Source organism: Canis lupus, chromosome 6 (genome assembly GCF_011100685.1).
Source record: "Canis lupus familiaris isolate Mischka breed German Shepherd chromosome 6, alternate assembly UU_Cfam_GSD_1.0, whole genome shotgun sequence".
NCBI classification, from domain to species: domain Eukaryota; kingdom Metazoa; phylum Chordata; class Mammalia; order Carnivora; family Canidae; genus Canis; species Canis lupus.
The window spans coordinates 56,996,087-57,015,451 of record NC_049227.1 but is presented as its reverse complement, the minus strand read 5'-3'; the positions used below and the strand labels follow the sequence as shown (position 1 = coordinate 57,015,451).

The following is a 19,365-nucleotide window of genomic DNA, read 5'->3' as shown; positions in this document are numbered from 1 at the left end:
TTTCTTCTTTACACTTATTATTTTCCATATTTTCTTCAATAACCTTTTGAAATGAGAAAAAAGTTTTTTTTTTTTTTTAATGATTTTATTTATGAGACACACAGAGAGAGAGAGAGAAGCACAGAGACACAGGCAGAGGGAGAAGCAGGCTCCATGCAGGGAGCCCAACATGGGACTTGATCCCGAGACTCCAGGATCAGGCCCTGGGCTGAAGGCGGCACTAAACCACTGAGCCACCAGGGCTGCCCAGAAAAAAGTATTTCTTTAAACCGCTGTACTGCCACTGGGATAATTTTTTAAATTATAACAATTTTTTTCAGAGCAAATAATGGAGTTTATCTTAATACTATACAGAAAGGTATTCTATCAACCTAACAAGGAGGTAAACTGAGGCAAGGTCAAATTATCAGAAATTTGAGTTTATTTGGGCATAGCAGAGGAACTTCAATTTGAGAAACATGCAGTAAACAAGCTATAGGTGAGTCGTTTGAGGGTTTGAGGCAGGCTGTATTTATGAATAAGGACTGCAAAGAGGGAGAAGGCCAATCCGGGAGATTCTTGGTGGATGTTCACTGGTCAGGAGAGAAGTCTCAATCGTCTGTAAATCAGGCATTTACAAATAATCAGTCTCTCCATTAAATTCCATTCTTCTGAGGGAGCATGCATGAGCATCCATTTCATATCCTCCAGTTCAAGTTTAGATTGAAATCTTCTCACAACTTCATTAATTTATTATTTTTTTGGCCATTTCCTTATTGATGCATATCTAAATTGCCTACAATTTTTTTGCAATTACAAAAATGAAATAAAATCCCTTGAATATTTATCCTGGTACATTCCTGTAACTATTTCTGATGGAAAAAATGCTTAAAAGTGAAATTGCTGGATCGTGTCATGTACTTTTAATTTATGCTACTTAATCATACTTTCTAATCCATGTGGGCCAAACTAAATGTTTCTCAGAACAAGGTATAAACACACAGGAGGGGTATTTTACTTTCAATAGATACAAAACTAAAAGAAGGAACTTTGTGTCTTTTCAGGAAGCCCACAAAACTAGAAATGAGTGGGTCAGGAATGTTTGGTGGAGGCAGGACAGACTGAGAGATTTTACCTTATGTTCTTCACTCACCTTTTTACCTCCTTATTTAGACAATAGAAAATCATTTCGGATAACTGTCTATGGCTTGTGCCAACAAAAAGAAGGGAAGACATTCCCATAGAAGGGGTTGCCCAGCAACAGAACTTGGATCTCCTGACATAGCTTCCCACACTGGAACTGTTCAAGCTCAGGTGGAATGGTCCACAAGAGAAGCCACACAGTGTGCTAGTTACAAAAGCACAGTCCCTGGAGTCAGGATGCCTGGATTTGAATCCTGGTTCTGATTCTTAGCAGGGAGATCTTGGGCGAGTTAATTAGCCTTCTGTGCCTCAATTTCTTCATTAGTAAAATAGGAATAATAACAGTACCTACCTTACAGATCGTTATGCATCACTCTTCATGTTTAAAAATATCTTTCAAAAGAAACACAGAGGAAGTTAGCTTTCTAAGATTATATACCTTGTAGCAGTTAAAAAAAAAATTCCCCACAGAAGTTAAATCCAAAAATGATGCTGGGAGAGGGAAGAAGACCTAAGGATAAGACACTGATCAAGATTTTTGGCTTTTAATCTCCAGCACTAGGAGCACCATCATAACAAGGAGACTAATAAAACATAGGAATCAAAGAGAATATTATGAGAGAATTCAAAGTACTTTTAGGAGAGTCTCTGGAGGGAAGTAGAAAGGCATGCATCATATCCCACCAAGGTGAAGTGAAAAGAAAACCGGATGGCAATCAGGTACTGGGGTTTTAGTCCTAAATCTGAGACTGCGACCTTGGCCAACTGACTTCACCTGTTTGAGCCTCATTTTCCTTAAAACAAAATCATCTCTGCACTTTCCTCTCATCAGCTCTCAAGATCTGTGATTCTAGCAATCAGTACTCAAGTTGAAGAGATTGGATGGTCAAAGCCCTCACACTGAGACAAATGAGTCTGTAGAATGCAAAACCCCTCCATCAAGAATGCAAATCAAGAGAACCCTAGAGAGCTGGGATGTAGAATTGGGTGCATATTGAGGACCCTCTTCTGTAGGGAACAATTTGGCTTAGTTGCCTTTTTCAAAGTCATAAAACCACAGACTGCCAGGCCTGGAAAGTACCCAGTCTCATCCTCTCATTCTACAGTTAAGAGCCTCAGAAAAGCTAAGTTACTTGGCCAAGGTCACCCAGCAAGATATAACAGACTAAACATCAACCCTCTTGATAAATCAGAGTTTTTCCCACTATATCTGCTGTCTGGAAATGTGGGAGCTCAGGGCCTAGGACACAGCAAGTGATCACTTACATTTGGTTTTTACTTGAACGCATCCTGGACATAAGCGTGGCTGAGGGCTAGGGTAAGCAAAGGAGACACTAGTGCCAGGCGCAAAATGAAGGAAGAGGGATCAAAAAGTCTCAGTATTCAAAACAGTATTTTTTTTTCAAGATTGTATTTATTTATTCATGAGAGATACCAGGAGCCCCACACAGGACTTGATCCCAGGACCCCAGGATCATGCCCCAAGCCAAAGGCTGACATTTAACCACTGAGCCACCCAGGCATCCTTCAAAACAGTATTTTAATGCACTATTTAAAAATTTTAAAAATATACAAAATATAAAAACTTTAAAGACAGGGCAGCCCGGGTGGCTCAGTGGTTTAGCGCTGCCTTCAACCCAGAGCCTGATCCTGGAGACCCAGGATCGAGTCCCACGTCAGGCTCCCTGCATGGAGCCTGCTTCTCCCTCTGCCTGTGTCTCTGCCTCTCTCTCTCTCTCTCTGTGTTTCTCATGAATAAATAAAATATTAAAAAAAAAAAAACTTTAAAGACAGAATCTGAACTTGCATTGGTACAGCCTTAACTTCTCCATCTTGTTCTAATCCTGGACCCATTTCCAATAATTTTTTTTATAAAAAAAAGGTTGACAAGCCACAAGTTTGAAGATTTGATTGTTCAAAATATTGCATTAAAACATTATTTATCTTGATTTCTGAACTTTTTGATGTCCCCTTAAATTTTGTGCCCAAAACGAGTGCCTCACTTTTTTCACCCTAGTCCTGCCTGACAAGGAATGTCAGGTGCATGCCCTGAGGGCATGCTGTAGCTAAAATTCAAGGTTTCCTAACCTTGGGTCCCTGGCTCCTCCACTGTAGTCTGCAGATGGGTTCTGGAGATTCATGAATCTCCTCAGATTATAGGCAAAATACTGTGTTCACAAATCTTTTCCTGGGAAAACAGTTTTTAATTTTTAGTCTCCAAACGACTCCTAAAAGGTTAAGAACCCTGCCACAGAACGGAGCAAAACCACCTCACCTGCCATTTTCCTGTCTTCATCCCTCTTTATTATTCTTCCTCATAAAATGTGCATCTATAAGAAAAAAATTAATATATTCATTCTCACAGGGGTGCAAAGGACATGATAAGACACAAAGCCCTGGGCACTCTTGTAGCTCAAAAACCTTGAGCCTGGCAGCCCGGGGTGGCTCAGCAGTTTAGGGTGTGATCCTGGAGACCCGGGATCGAGTCCCACATCAGGCTCCCTATATCGAGCCTGTCTCTCCCTCTGCCTGTGTCTCTGCTGCTCTCTCTCTCTCTCGGTGTGTGTCTCTCATGAATAAATAAAATCTTAAAAAAACAAAACCAAAAACAAAAAACCTTGGGCCAACGTTGTCTCTTGGGGCACGTGGGTGGCTCAGCCGGTGGAGGGTCTGCCTTCCATTCAGGTCACGATCTTGGGTCCTGGGACGCAGCCAGGAGCCAGGCCCTCCCCATGGGGGCTACTTGCACAACCCAGGTCCGCTTCTCCCTCTTCCTGTGTGCCCCCCCACCCCCCATGAGCTCATGTGTGTGCTTTCTCTCTCTCTCTCTCAAATAAATAAAATCTCTTAAAGTCTCGCAATTTAAGTCATAGGTACAGGCTTCAGGGGGACATCTCCCACTCCCCACTCCCACCCCCCCAAATCACGTTTCGTAGACCTCCTTACCCTCCCCCTGTGTTTCTCACCCACAACAAGCACCCTTTCGACGAGTCCGTCGTGAAGAGTAAGGAAAAACAGCACTTACTAAAAATGCAAGGATCTCTGCAAAGGCAGCAGCTCACAAACCCCACAACCCGCCTCTACCAGGCTTCGCCCGGACGACGACCGCCTGCACAGGCCTCAGAGACGCGCGGACGCCAAGCGCGCAAGACCGGAAGCGCGGGGGCGGGACCCGCGCAGGGGCTCACGGGTAGGGCGGCGGGCCGTGGTCGGAGGCGGGTCGGTGGCTCCGCGGCCCACGCTACCTCTGTTCCTGCAATCAAAGTGGCAAATATTTACTTTGGAATCTGACTGACTGAAAATATTTGGTTGGAGCCAGATGCGTCGCGTGTCTGTCCCTGGAATATTAGCTAAAGGAGTGATTTAGGAAAATAAAATGGTGGGTGGGGTGCCTGCCTGCCTGCGCTATTTACTTTGCTCCGGCTCCCGCGCAGCGTGTGGAGCCTGTAACAATCCCCGCAGGGCACGGGAACAGCTGGGAAGCAGGCCAGCCTGCGGGAGAGAGAAAGGGTCTGTTTTGCTTTGGGCGGATAGTTTTACATAAATCAGAGATGTGGAAATAGACGTCTTTTCTTAAAGGCTATTGGTTATGTTCTCCAGTTTACCCAGAAGCAAACTGCGAAGTTTGGTTACGTCTTTAGTTCTAGAGCGCATCTAAAACAAGGGCACTTGTTTAGAGAGCCGACAATTCCTTAGAGAATTGCTGTTGCTTTCTTTTCTTTTTCTTTCTTTCTTTTTTTTTTTAGATTTTATTTATTAAAGACGGGGTGCGGGGTGCAGAGAGGCAGAGACACAGCCAGAAGGAGAAGCAGGCTCCATGCAGGGAGCCCGACGTGGGACTCGATCCTGGGTCGCCAGGGTCACGTCCCAGGCTGAAGGCGGCGCTAAGCCGCGGAGCCACCCGGGCTGCCCTGCTGCTTGCTGAGCAGCTCGTCTGTCCTCAGGTGTGGGCCAGACAAGTCCTATAGCTTGAGGTTGAGCAAGATGCTTACGATGCCCCCGGCCCCGAAATCACTATTATCGGCCCGCTGTCTAGCAGTTCTCGCAACAGAGCAACCCCAAGATGAGTTATTAGCCAACTCTATTTTCCAGAGGAGAATCAGCTTCAGAAACGTTGAATGACTTACCCAGGGATTCATGAGTGAAAGAGCTGGGATTGGAACCCAGACAGTGTGACACTCCGCTCTTTGCCTCCCCCTGAGAGTGCCAGTGATGGTGAGGGGGCATCGCTGGTCTGTAATTCTCCCGACGAGAGGGATGAGATTCACACTGCTGATTAGGGAGGTTTTCTGTGTCTGTGCCCAAGGGTGACCTCTTAGGTTGATCCCCTTTGCTATTTTACGAGGTACTGGGATATGCTGCTTCCCAGCAAAGTAGAACTAAAAATAAATGTAACTAAAATAAGCTTCAAGTAAAAAACTTAAGTGCGGCCCGGGTGGCTCAGCGGTTTGGAGCCTGCCTAGAGCCGAGGGCGTGATCCTGGAGACCCGGGGTCGAGTCCCGCGTGGGGCTCCCTGCGTGGAGCTTGTTTCTCCCTCTGCCTGTGTCTCTGCCTCTCTCTGTCTCATAAATAAATAAAATATTTTTAAAAATTAAAAAGGAGTCTATTTTATCTTTTTCAGATGTAAAGAGAATACAAAGTATATGAAAATGTGGACTCAAGTGATTTACTCTTTGTCATCCAAAGGCAGAAACAAAGAATCCAAGGAAGCAAATTGAGCACTTCATACCCATTACAGACTGTGCCCAGTTGCCCAAACTTCCTTAACCTAGTTGTAAACTAGAAGGTGTCTAATAACTTGAGGTTTTAAAAGAGGTTACATTAATCAAAAAGTTACTTTGAGAACTGCTTGTTTTTAATTGAACTAATCATGTTGTTCTAGATCTGATTCTGTGTGTTAACAGAAGCCATTTCTCAAAATATAATTTCCAGCTTCCCAGTCACTTAGCCTAGGATCCTTCAAAATATCTTAGTCCTTGCCTCACCTTTGCTAGTCACATTCTCCTTAATACTTTCAGTAGCTCCTCTCTACATTGAGATGACCACCTACTTCTAGGCATTTTCTGATCTGTCCCAGTGTAACTGGAAGCTCAATTGTGGAGCCAAGAGAGCTTGAGATGTAACTCTATCCCCACTACTGAATAACTGAAGGGATTTCCCTTTTCTGTAGGCCTTAGTACCTTCATCTGTAAAATGAGTGTGTTGGGATAAATGATTCACCGGTACTTACAATGGAGCATTCTTTGCATCTGCCCCTTAAGCCTTCTTTCCTTAGTCTTCCTTTCATGTACCATGTGCTTCAGCCCACACTATACCCAGGACCTAGCACATGCCCTGCATAGTCCTATCTCTGCCTTTCTGCCTTTATCTGGAATGTCCCTCCTCCTTCTCCAGATAACCAAATCCTTTGCTTAAAGGCTCAAATATAATGCCAACTTCTTCACGAAGCTTCCTTGATTTCCTTGTTGGGAAATCACTTATTAAGCCCAAGAATTACCTAACCTGGTGTCTTGACCCTCCTTTTGAGCACAGAACCATGTATGGATTATTTATATATCTTTAGGGCCAGGTTATTTTTGTATCCTCCCCAATGCCAGGCAAAAAGAAGGCATTTAATTAAAGAACTGCAGGGCAACCCAGGTGGCTCAGCAGTTTGGCGCTGTCTTCAGCCCAGGGCGAGATCCTGGAGACCCAGGATCGACATCGGGCTCCCTGCATGGACCCTGCTTCTCCCTCTGCCTGTGTCTCTGCCCCTCTCTCCTTTTCTCTCTCTCATTAATGAATAAATAAATAAAATCTAAAAAAAAATAAATGTGAGCTATTGTTTTTAATACCAATGTTGATAATTATAAATGTTCATTGAATGAATGGAATAAATGAAATAAACTGCAAACCAAAAAATCCTATGAAAAGATGTCACGTTTTGTTAGGCTGGGTCTCAAGACGTAAAGTAAAAGGACATACACTCCTTAGTAACATCCAGGAAACTGAGGCAATATTTGGAGTCAACTTTTCTAGTTGCATGCAAATAGACATGTTTAAAATGTAAAGAGCCACGGGAACCTTAAAGTTTTGAACAAGTAGTCAATATCAGATTTTAATCTCAGCTCTTTGAAATCCTCAGTTCTTTCTGTTGCAATAAATATCCTCACACATAAATAAATTAATTTATTTTTTATTTTTTTAAAGACTTCACTTATTTATTCGTGAGAGACACACAGAGAGAAGCAGAGATGCAGGCAGAGGGAGAAGCAGGCTCCTTACAGGGAGCCCAATGTGGGACTTGATCCCCGACTCCAGGATCATGCCCTGAGCCGAAGGCAGAAGGCAACCACTGAGCCATCCAAGGCATCCTACACTGAGTACTTTAAAAAACATTTAAGGGATGTCTGGGTAGCTCAGCGGTTGAGTATCTACCTTCCGCTCAGGGCGTGATCCTAGGGTCCAGGATGGAGCCCCCCATCGGCCCCCTTGCAAGGAGCCTGCTTCTCCCCTTGCCTATGTCTCTACCCCTCTCTCTCATAAATAAATAAATAAATAAATAAATAAATAAATAAATAAATAAATAAATAAATCTTTTTAAAGAAATTTAAACTCTAAAATAGAAAAAATAACATGACCTCTTTGCTAATTTAACTAAAAATAATAAATAAATAAATAAATTTCAAACTTGGTGGTCAAGTATTATAGTGAGCTACCTTAAGTATTTTAATATGTAAATACCTACAGGTATATGTCCTATTGAGAACAGAGCCATTAGAAATGAATGAAAGCAATAAGCTGCTGTTGCATGTTGTGGAAGAAAATCTACAACTAGGGCAGCCCAGGTGGCTCAGCAGTTTAGCGCTGCCTTCAGCGCAGGGCGTGATCCTGGGAACCCAGGATCGAGTCTCACGTCAGTCTCCCTGAATGGAGCCTGCTTCTGTCTCTGCCCCTCTCTCTCTCATTCTCTGTCTCTCATGAATAAATAAATAAAATCTTGAAAGAAAAAAAAGAAAATCTACAGCTAGGCAAAAAAAATGTCTCTGGAGGAAAAAGCAATTGACCATTGATGCAACTCAGTACCAAAAACCTCACCTTGGCTAATGAGAGCATACAACATCAAGACCAGGGGGCCAGGGAATAGAGAAATGTTTCTCCCCAGATTCCATCCACTTCACCCCATCCCCAAATAATCATTGTTAACATTATGGCACGTGTTCCTCCATTTTTTCCCTGCATATGGTAACATTATCGTTACTATTGATTTTCCTAGAATAGGATCATAGTTTATATGCCACCCGGGGATTTGCTTTGCAACAAGTCAGATTCCTAGCATTATGATATATGAATGTGCCTGTGACTTTGCTGATGGGTTTTTCCACAGTCTTAAACCACGCTCTGGTGAACATCCTTATACACATATCCTTTTGCTGTGACACTACTTTCTGACAGGGCATCTTTAAGAGCTTTGGAGGAGGAACTTTAGTTCAGTAGTTTTTTATTGAACATAAAACAGTCAATCAGCAGGGCAATTTCAAGGTAGATTAGATAAAACCATATTTGGGAACACAAGGACTCACACCACACCCAAATTCAAAAGAACTTCCCAGGAGGCTCTCTGCCCTCCTTCAGCAGCTCTCATGCCTACCAGGCTTGTCTTTGGAAGCTGAGCCAGTTATCTTGCATACCTGAGTTCCCTCTGCAGCAAGTAGGGCTGGTGGCCATTGTATCAGAATGCATGTAAAATGCATAAAGTGTAGGCACTCGCATCTATGAATTAGAATGATGACAGGGAGATTTAAGAAGTTTAATATTCAAGACTTTCAGCTAAAAGGGGTGCATTTGAAAAGTCTTTGTGTAACTGGGGGAAAGAAGAGTGGGTTTGTTTGACAACTACATACTATCTAGCAGCCCAACTCCAGTGCATTGGTGCAGAGCTGTGAGCCTGCCAACTCTTCTGAGAGCCTCTGGAATTCCTTCCACCCTGGCTGGGAAGGGTATCTTTAATAGGTCTCCTTTGAGTGGAGGCTTTGCTTTGACTCTGCTCAGTGGCCTCCAAGTTGGTCAGGCTCTAGTATGAGCAAGAAGAGCCACTGCTTCCTATCTAATAGGGACTGAACTTATTGTGAGTACTTGTGGCAAAATGGCCACTCACCCAAATAAACCATTTCTGAACCTGTTTGTGTTTTGGGCTGAGTCAGGAGATTTCCTCTTTCTTTTGGTTAAAGAGGATTTAAAAGTATAGAACCATCCAATATGAACCTCTCCTCCAATCCTCTCCAACTCCCTCATTGTACAGGTGAGGAAACTAAGGCCAGAATGTCAAGTGACTGGCTTAAGGCTATACACCTTGTGGGTAACAGAATTTTTAACTCTTCCAGGTTACTGCTAGTCTTTTAATTAGCATTATCAACTTGTTAATATCAAGGAACTATCAGTATTAGTAGAACTTGCATGTTAGAGTGCTAGTCTTGAATGCTACAGAGAGATTTATCAGGACAGAAATAACAGTTGTGCTCACTTTGGCAGCACATATACTAAAATTGAAACGATACAGAGAAGATTAGCATATCCCCTATGCAAAAATAACACACAAAATAGAAATAACAGTTATACTAATTACTATATTATATAATAAATATAAAATGATAATATGCCAAATGCTATTCTAAATCTTCTAGATGCTATTACTCTTACTTTTTTTTTTGGTATTTCTTGCTTTGTCTTTTTTTTTTTTTAATTTTTTATTTATTTATGATAATCACAGAGAGAGAGAGAGAGGCAGAGACACAGGCAGAGGGAGAAGCAGGCTCCATGCACCGGGAGCCTGATGTGGGATTCGATCCTGGGTCTCCAGAATCGCGCCCTGGGCCAAAGGCAGGCGCCAAACCGCTGCGCCACCCAATTCTCTTGAATTGATTTTTTTTTCTTTTTCTAATTCCATTTCTCTTTAACTGATTGGAAAGTATGTGTGCTTGTGTTTATTATTTCAGAAATTAAACTAGCTAGTTTAGCATGCTGATTTAACAAAAAGCCTAAAGCTCATATCTTACCTTACTCCTCAATAATCAAGGATCTTGGATGATTTTGATTCTAGTCTAAGCCCAGTATTTTAATTATATTTTCCCTTCAAAAATTAAGAGTATTTTGTTACATTATGTTGTTCCATAGTCAGTGTTTGCTGAGATATGCTCTCATATTTACCAAAATGTTTTTGTCCAATGTTTTTTTACATCTAAAGCTTTCAATTTTTCATTCTACTAAAGTATATCCTTTATGATTTCATATAGTGATTCTCTTTGGGTGATGCATGCTCTTAAGTTATCAAAGGAAACTTGAGGAGTTGTTTTTACTAGTTGTCTCTGTTTTGTTTGCCTGGAAACACATTGAAGAAATTCTTACATTGTATTCTCTTCCTTAGTTGCTCTTATAAAATGTACTGTCAGTCTAATTGCCCTTTTTTTCTTTTTTTTTTTTCTTTTTTTTTTTTCTAATTGCCCTTTTTATAGATGGTTTTCTTTTCTCTTTGGCTGCTTTAAGATCTCTGTTTTTCTCTCTCTGTTTCTCTTTCTGTACAGCTTTTCTCCAGTTCTTCTTGCCACTACCCTTTATCAAGCAACCACTGGTTCACTTTCTATCATTATAGATTAATTTGAATTTTACACATATGAAATAATATAGTTTGGCTCCTTTTTAGGGGGTCTGATTTCCTTCACTCAACAAAATTATTATGAAGTTCATCCATGAACATTATTAGATCTATATATAGTTCATTTATTTTTACTGCTGAGTAGTACTCCATTGTATGGATATACCACAGTTTGCTTATCATGTCACTTGTCATTAGACATTTCCAGTCGTAGCTATTGCAAAGGAAGTTGCCACAAACATTCATGTACATCTTGTTATGAACATGAGCTTTCATTTTTCTCACATAAGTATTTAAGAATGAATACCAGGATTATATGGTAGGTCTATGTTTGAATTTTTAGACACTGCCAAAGAGTTTTCCAAAGTAGTTGCACTATTTTACATCAAAGAGTTTTCCAAAGTAGTTGCACTATTTTACATTCCCATCAGCAGTGAATGAGAGTTCCAATTGTCTACATCCTTGCCTTCATATGGTATTATGAGATTTTTACTTGTAGCCATTCTATTACATATGTAGTTGTATCACACTGTGGTTTTAATTAGCATTTCTCTAGTGCTTAATGATGCTGAACATCTTTTCGTGCTTATTTGCTATCTATACATCTTCTTTAGTAAAATGTCTGTTTGGATGTTTTACCTATTTTTAAATTGGGTTGTCTCCTTATTATTGAATTATAATAATTCTACATATTCTAGATATAAGAATTTTGTCAGATACATATTCTAGATATAAGAATTTTGTCAGATACATATTTTGCAAATATATTTTTCCCAGTCTGTAGTTTGTCTTTTCATTTTTTAAATTGTGTTCTTTGAAGAGCCAAAGCTTTTAATTTTGATGGAATTGAATTTATTGATGTTTTCTATTATAGTCTTGATTTTTGTCATATTTTTAAAATCTTTGACAAAGCCAAGATAAATAAGATTGTCTGGTATATTTTTATGTAGAAATTTTATAGTTTTAATTCTATGTTTTAATCAATAATAAATTATTTTTTAAATTATTTTTTAATATGGTAGGATGCAAGCCAAAGTTGATATTTTTTCATATGGCTACTCAATTTTTCTAACACTATTTGTTGAAAAGATTGTTCTCCTCCATTCCTCCCATTGAATTACATCGATACCTTTGTTGAAAATCAATTAAATTTATATGCCTGGGTCTCTTTCCTGACTCTATTATGCTATGTTCATTTGTTTGTCTAACTTTATGCCAATACCATGCTGTACTAATTGCTATAGTTTTTAAATAAGTTTTGCCATCCAGTGGTGTAAGTACTACAAGTTTATTTTTGTTTTCTGTTTTTGTTTGTCTTATTTTCAAAGTTGTTTTAGTTATTTTAGATCCTTTTCATTTTTATATAAATTTCAGAATCCATTGGTCAATTTATCCAAAAACATAGTCTATTGGGATTTTGAATGGGATTGTATTAAACCTATAAGTCAATTTGGGGAGGATTGGCATTTTAATAATCTCTGGTCTTCTCCATGAACATGATATATTTATCTCTCCATCTTTTTAGGTCTTCTTTAATTTCTTTCATCAATGTTTTACAGTCATCGTTATATAGTTATTGTTCACCTTTTATCAAATGGATTCCTATATCATATTTTTATTCTGTTGTAAATGGTATTGTTTTTGTAGTTTTAATTTCTAATTCTTCACTGCTTACTTAATTGATCCTTAACACAGGTTTGAAATGTATGTCCACTTAGAAATGAATTTTTTACATGTATGTAACTGTATTTTCTCTCCCTTATGATTTTCTTAATAACATTTTTCTTCTGTTTAACTTACTTTATTGTAAGAATCCAGTACATAATATATATAACATAAAAATATGTGTTTATCAACTGTTTACACTATTGGTAATGCTACGGGTTAACAATAGGCTATTAGTAGTTAAGTTTTGGGGGAGTCAAAATTTATACGCAATTTTTTTACTGTGTGAGGGGTTGATAACCCTAACCCCTGTGTTGTTCAAGAGTCAACTGTATATAGAACTAAAACTGGGGATCCCTGGGTGGCGCAGCGGTTTGGCGCCTGCCTTTGGCCCAGGGTGTGATACTGGAGACTCGGGATCGAATCCCACGTCGGGCTCCCGGTGCATGGAGCCTGCTTCTCCCTCTCCCTGTGTCTCTGCCTCTCTCTCTCTCTCTCTCTCTGTGACTATCATAAATAAATAAAAAAATTTAAAAAAAGAAATAAAACTGATTTTTGCACTATGATCACGAACCCTGAAAATGTGCTCAACTCACATATTAGTTCTGGTAAGTTCTTTTTGTATAGTCCTTTGGATTACCCACAAAGATAATCATGATGTCAGTAAATATAGTTTTTTCTTCCTTCTTTATCCATTTACCTTTAATTTATTTTTCTTGACTTATGCACTGGCTAGAAACTCCAATACAGTGTTGAAGAGAAGTGCTGAACCCAAACATGGTTGCTTGTTCCTACTCTCAAGGGAAAGAATTCAGTTTTTCACACTAAGCATGATATTAGCTATAGATTTTTTTTACAGATGTCCTTTATTAGGCTGAGGAAATTCTCTCTCTCTCTCTCTCTCTTTTTTTTTTTTTTTAAGATTTTATGTATTTATTCATGACAGAGAGAGAGAGAGATGCAGAGGGAGAAGCAGGCTCCGTGCAGGGAGCCCGACGTGGGACTCTATCCCAGGTCTTCAGGATCACAACCCGGGCTGAAGGCGGCCCTAAACCGCTGGGCCACCAGGGCTGCCCAGGAAATTCTCTTCTATTACTAGTTTGCTTAAAGTTTTTATCAGGAATAGATGTTGAATTTGGTCAAATGCTTTTTCTGTACCTATTGAAATGAGCATATGGTTTTTCTATTTTTTAGCAGGGCAATATGATGAATTATATTAGTTAACCTCAATAATAATCTTTTTTCAAGATATATTTATGTATTTTAGAGAGAGAGAGAGAGAGTGCACACGTGTAGGGGGAGGAGCAGAGAGAGAAGAAAATCTTAAGTAGATCCCGTGCTGAACATAGAGCTGGGTGCTAGGCTTGATCTTATGACCCTGAGATCTGACCTGAGGTAAAGCCAAGACAGATGCTTAACCAACTGCACTACCCAGGTGCCCCTATATTAATTAACTTTAAAATGTTAAACCAAGTTTGTATTTTTGGACTAAAACTCTCCTGTTATATTATCCTTTAAAAATATTTTATTTATTTATTTGAGAAAGAGAGAGAGAGCTTGAGTGGGGAGAGGGCAGAGGGAGAGAATCAAGCAGACTTCTAGCTAAGCATGGAGCCCAAGGTGGGGCTGGTCTCACAATGCTGAGATCACGACCTGAACTGAAATCAAGAGTCAGAGCTTAAGTGACTGAGCCACCTATGCACCCCTATTATCCTTTTTATGTATTGTTGGATTTGATTGACTAAAACTTATGAATTTTTACATCTATGTTCATGAGGAATATTGGTCAGTAGTTTTCTTATAATGTCTTTCTTTGATTTGGGTATCAGGATAATGCAGGCTTCATAGAGTGTTAAGAGTATTCTCTCCTCTTCACTTGTCTGGAAGAATTTTTATCAAGTTTGTATTATTTCTTCCCTAAATGTTTGGTAGAATTTACCAGTGATGCCAGTCACAAGTAGTGTTTTCTTTTAGAAAGGCTTAAGTTCAATTTCTTAAGTAGCTATAGAGCTAATTCATCTATCTCTTGAGTGAGCTTTAGCAGTTTGTATCTTTCAAGGAATTTGTCCCCTGCTAAGTTGTTGGATTTAGTGGCATAAATTATTCATAATTTCTTGTTATCCTTTTAATATCTGTAGAATCTGTACTGATACCACCTCTCTCATTCTTGATGTGGTCACTTTTGTCTTCTTTTCATCCCTGATTAGTGGGGCTAGAAGTTTATTTTTCCTGTTTTCCATTTCACTGGTTTCTCTTATCTTTTTTATGGTCTTTATTCTGCTTACTTCAGGTATAGTTTGTACCTTTTCTAGTTTCTTAAGATAGAAGCTGAAGTTATTGATGTAAAATTTTTCTTCTTTTCTAATTAGGTATTCAGTGCTATAAATTTCCTTCTAAGCTCTGCTTTGCTGAATCCCACATATTTTGATATATTGTATTTTCATTATCAGTTAAAAATACTTTTTAACTCTCCTTTTAATTTCTCTGACTTGTGTGATACTTAGAAGTGAATTAGTTTCTAAGTACTTGGATATTTCAAGATATCTTTCTGTTACTGATTTCTAACTGATTTCCACTCTGATCAGAAATAAACTTTATATTATTTGAATTACTATAAATATATTGGTACTTCTATGTCTCAGAATATGGTCTATTTTGACAATTTTTTTACTTTAAAAAGAATGCATATTCTGTGTGTACTTTATTATTTTTTTTAAGATTTATTTATTTACGATAGACATAGAGAGAGAGAGAGAGAGGCAGAGACACAGGCAGAGGGAGAAGCAGGCTCCATGCAGGGAGCCTGATGTGGGATTCGATCCAGGGTCTCCAGGATCGCGCCCTGGGCCAAAGGCAGGCGCTAAACCGCTGCGCCACCCAGGGATCCCTGTGTGTATTTAAAAGCATATGTATTCTGCTGTTGTTGGATGGAATGTTCTATATATATCAATTGGATCAAGGTTTTTGTTAGTGTTGCTTATGTTTATTCTACCAATTATTGAGAGAGTAATGTTGAACTTTCTGCCTATAATTGTGGATTTATCTATTTTTTCCTTGCAGTTTTGTCAGTTTTGCTTCATGTATATCGAAGTTCTATTTTTAGCTGCATAATATTTTTGTGACATTTTCTTGAGAAACTGTCTCCTTTATCTCTATGAAATATCTCTCTTTATCTCTCATATTTTTGCTCTGAAATCTGTTTGGCATTAAAATAGGCATTCCAGCTTTCTTTTACTTAGTGTTATCATGGCATATCTCCTTCCATTCTTTTACTTTTAACCTATTTGGTTCTATATATATAAAATAGATTTTTAAAAATTCAGCATATAATTAGAACTTGCTTTTTCTATACACTCCGGTCATCTCTGACTTTTTTATTTACTTATTTGAGAGAGAGAGAGAGAAACCACAAGCAGGCAGAGGGGCAGAGGGAAAGAGAGAGGTATAAGCAGACTCCCCACTGAGCATGGGGCCCCAGGCAGGGCTCAATCCCAGGACCCTGAGATAATGACCTGAGCTGGTCAGACACTTAAGTAACTGAGCCACCAGGCACCCAGATAATCTCTGATTCCTAATTGGGATCTTTGATTTTGGGTTTTGTTTTGTTTTGTTTTCTTTTTTTAGAAAGAGAGCACAAATAGGGGTTGGGAGGAGGGACGGGGGAGAGGGAGAGAGAGAATCTTAAGCATGTTCCACACCCAGCTAGGAGCCTGACAAAGGGCTCTATGTCACAACCCTGAGATCATGACCTGAGCCAAATCAAGAGTCAGATGCTCAACCAACTGAGCCACCTAGGCTTACCCTAATTGGGATCTTTGGAAATGTGCTGCCCAATACAGTAGCCACCTGCTACATATGCCTATTTAAATTAACTAAAATTAATTATATAAAAATCAGTTCCAAAAAAATTAAATAAATAAATAAATAAATAAAAATCAGTTCTTCAGGCACACTAGCCAAATTTCTTTTTTTTTCTTTTTTTTTTAATTTATTTTTTTATTGGTGTTCAATTTACCAACATACAGAGTAACCCCCAGTGCCCGTCACCCATTCACTCCCACCCCCCGCCCTCCTCCCCTTCTACCACCCCTAGTTCATTTCCCAGAGTTAGGAGTCTTTATGTTCTGTCTCCCTTTCTGATATTTCCCACACATTTCTTCTCCCTTCCCTTATATTCCCTTTCACTATTATTTATATTCCCCAAATGAATGAGAACATATAATGTTTGTCCTCCGATTGACTTACTTCACTCAGCATAATACCCTCCAGTTCCATCCACGTTGAAGCAAATGGTGGGTACTTGTCATTTCTAATAGCTGAGTAATATTCCATTGTATACATAAACCACATCTTCTTTATCCATTCATCTTTCGATGGACACCAAGGCTCCTTCCACAGTTTGGCTATTGTGGCCATTGCTGCTATAAACATCTGGGTGCAGGTGTCCCGGCGTTTCATTGCATCTGTATCTTTGGGGTAAATCCCCAACAGTGCAATTGCTGGGTCGTAGGGCAGATCTATTTTTAACTCTTTGAGGAACCTCCACACAGTTTTCCAGAGCGGCTGCACCAGTTCACATTCCCACCAACAGCGTAAGAGGGTTCCCTTTTCTCCGCATCCTCTCCAACATTTGTGGTTTCCTGCCTTGTTAATTTTCCCCATTCTCACTGGTGTGAGGTGGTATCTCATTGTGGTTTTGATTTGTATTTCCCTGATGGCAAGTGATGCAGAGCATTTTCTCATGTGCGTGTTGGCCATGTCTATGTCTTCCTCTGTGAGATTTCTCTTCATGTCTTTTGCCCATTTCATGATTGGATTGTTTGTTTCTTTGCTGTTGAGTTTAAGAAGTTCTTTCTAGATCTTGGATACTAGCCCTTTATCTGATATGTCATTTGCAAATATCTTCTCCCATTCTGTAGGTTGTCTTTGAGTTTTGTTGACTGTATCCTTTGCTGTGCAAAAGCTTCTTATCTGGATGAAGTCCCAATAGTTCATTTTTGCTTTTGTTTCTTTTGCCTTTGTGGATGTATCTTGCAAGAAGTTACTGTGGCTGAGTTAAAAAAGGGTGTTGCCTGTGTTCTCCTCTAGGATTTTGATGGAATCTTGTCTCACATTTAGATCTTTCATCCATTTTGAGTTTATCTTTGTGTATGGTGAAAGAGAGTGGTCTAGTTTCATTCTTCTGCATGTGGATGTCCAATTTTCCCAGAACCATTTATTGAAGAGACTGTCTTTCTTCCAGTGGATAGTCTTTCCTCCTTTATCGAATATTAGTTGACCATAAAGTTGAGGGTCCACTTCTGGGTTCTCTATTCTGTTCCATTGATCTATGTGTCTGTTTTTGTGCCAGTACCACACTGTCTTGATGACCACAGCTTTGTAGTACAACCTGAAATCTGGCATTGTGATGCCCCCAGATATGGTTTTCTTTTTTAAAATTCCCCTGGCTATTCGGGGTCTTTTCTGATTCCACACAAATCTTAAAATAATTTGTTCTAACTCTCTGAAGAAAGTCCATGGTATTTTGATAGGGATTGCATTAAACGTGTATATTGCCCTGGGTAACATTGACATTTTCACAATATTAATTCTGCCAATCCATGAGCATGGAATATTTTTCCATCTCTTTGTGTCTTCCTCAATTTCTTTCAGAAGTGTTCTATAGTTTTTAGGGTATAGATCCTTTACCTCTTTGGTTAGGTTTATTCCAAGGTAGCTTATGCTTTTGGGTGCAATTGTAAATGGGATTGACTCCTTAATTTCTCTTTCTTCAGTCTCATTGTTAGTGTATAGAAATGCCACTGATTTCTGGGCATTGATTTTGTATCCTGCCACGCTACCAAATGCTGTATGAGTTCTAGCAATCTTGGGGTGGAGACTTCTGGGTTTTCTATGTAGAGTATCATGTCATCAGCAAAAAGGGAGAGTTTGACTTCTTCTTTGCCAATTTGAATGCCTTTAATGTCTTTTTGGTGTCTGATTGCTGAGGCTAGGACTTCTAGTACTATGTTGAATAGCAGTGGTGAGAGTGGACATCCCTGTCTTGTTCCTGATCTTAGGGGAAAGGCTCCCAGTGCTTCCCCATTGAGAATGATATTTGCTGTGGGCTTTTTGTAGATTAGCCAAATTTCAATAGCCACATGTGACTAGTAGTTACTGTATTGGACAACGCTGGTTTAAATCATTCTTGACCTTTACATATAAAAGAATTATTGATGTGGTTAGGTTTGATTGCTATTTGTTTTCAATTTATCCTATCTGTTCTTTGTTCTATTTCTGGAAATTCTATTTGCTTTAAAATCTGCTTGGTCCTTTTTTTTTTTTTTTAAGATTTTATTTATTTATTCATGAGACACACAGAGAGAGGCAGAGACAGAAGCAGGCTCCATGCAGGGAGCCCAATGTGGGACTCAATCCTAGGACCATAGGATTACGCCCTGGACCAAAGGCAGATGCTCAACTGCCAAGCCACCCAGGCGTCCCTGCTTGGTCCTTCTTTATTGTCATTATTCTCTGCTCATAATTTCAAATATTCATTCAATTTCTTTAAATGTATTAAGCATAGATATTTCATATGTTTGTCAATTCCAACATCTAAAATTTTTGTGGGTCCCTATTTGCTGAAATTTGTTTCTGATAGTTCTCATTCATGGTGTCTTATTTCCATTATATATTTTGTGATTTTTTTTTTAAAGCTGTCCCCTTTCACTGGAAACCAATTCTTCTGAGATCTGAATTAAATTATTTTGAGGTAGGAATTCTTTTGAGATCTGAACTAAAGTTAAATGCCTCTCGAGAAATTTGCATTTGTTTCTATCAGTTTCCTGAGGTGCTACCAATGTGGGACTATAGTTAGATTAAAATTTCAACATAAATTCCCCATTTAAATTAAAGTGAATCCTAATAGAAAACACATGTGAGGACCTACTTGGTTTATGAATTCTCA

General features: G+C 39.2%; 1 long non-coding RNA gene and 1 other non-coding gene across 4 annotated transcripts in view; one reads left to right on the top strand and one right to left on the bottom strand.

The window, feature by feature from the left end:
- Nucleotides 1-4,278, bottom strand: part of LOC102154170 — a 33,982-nt gene extending 29,704 nt beyond the window's left edge. For 2 of the 3 annotated variants that reach the window (XR_005361246.1, XR_005361245.1), the window contains exons 1-3: nt 4,148-4,278; nt 3,398-3,452; nt 1,475-1,515 (exon numbers count right to left, since the gene is read on the bottom strand). This is a non-coding gene — a long non-coding RNA (uncharacterized LOC102154170). Of the gene's footprint in view, nt 1-262; nt 599-1,474; nt 1,516-3,397; nt 3,453-4,147 lie in introns of those variants that run through there. The other variant, XR_005361244.1, reaches the window with a different exon arrangement.
- Nucleotides 4,279-9,618: 5,340 nt separating this feature from the next.
- Nucleotides 9,619-9,725, top strand: LOC119872391. Its single transcript, XR_005361484.1, has one exon. It is a non-coding gene; the product is annotated as a U6 spliceosomal RNA (small nuclear RNA).
- Nucleotides 9,726-19,365: the final 9,640 nt, after the last annotated feature.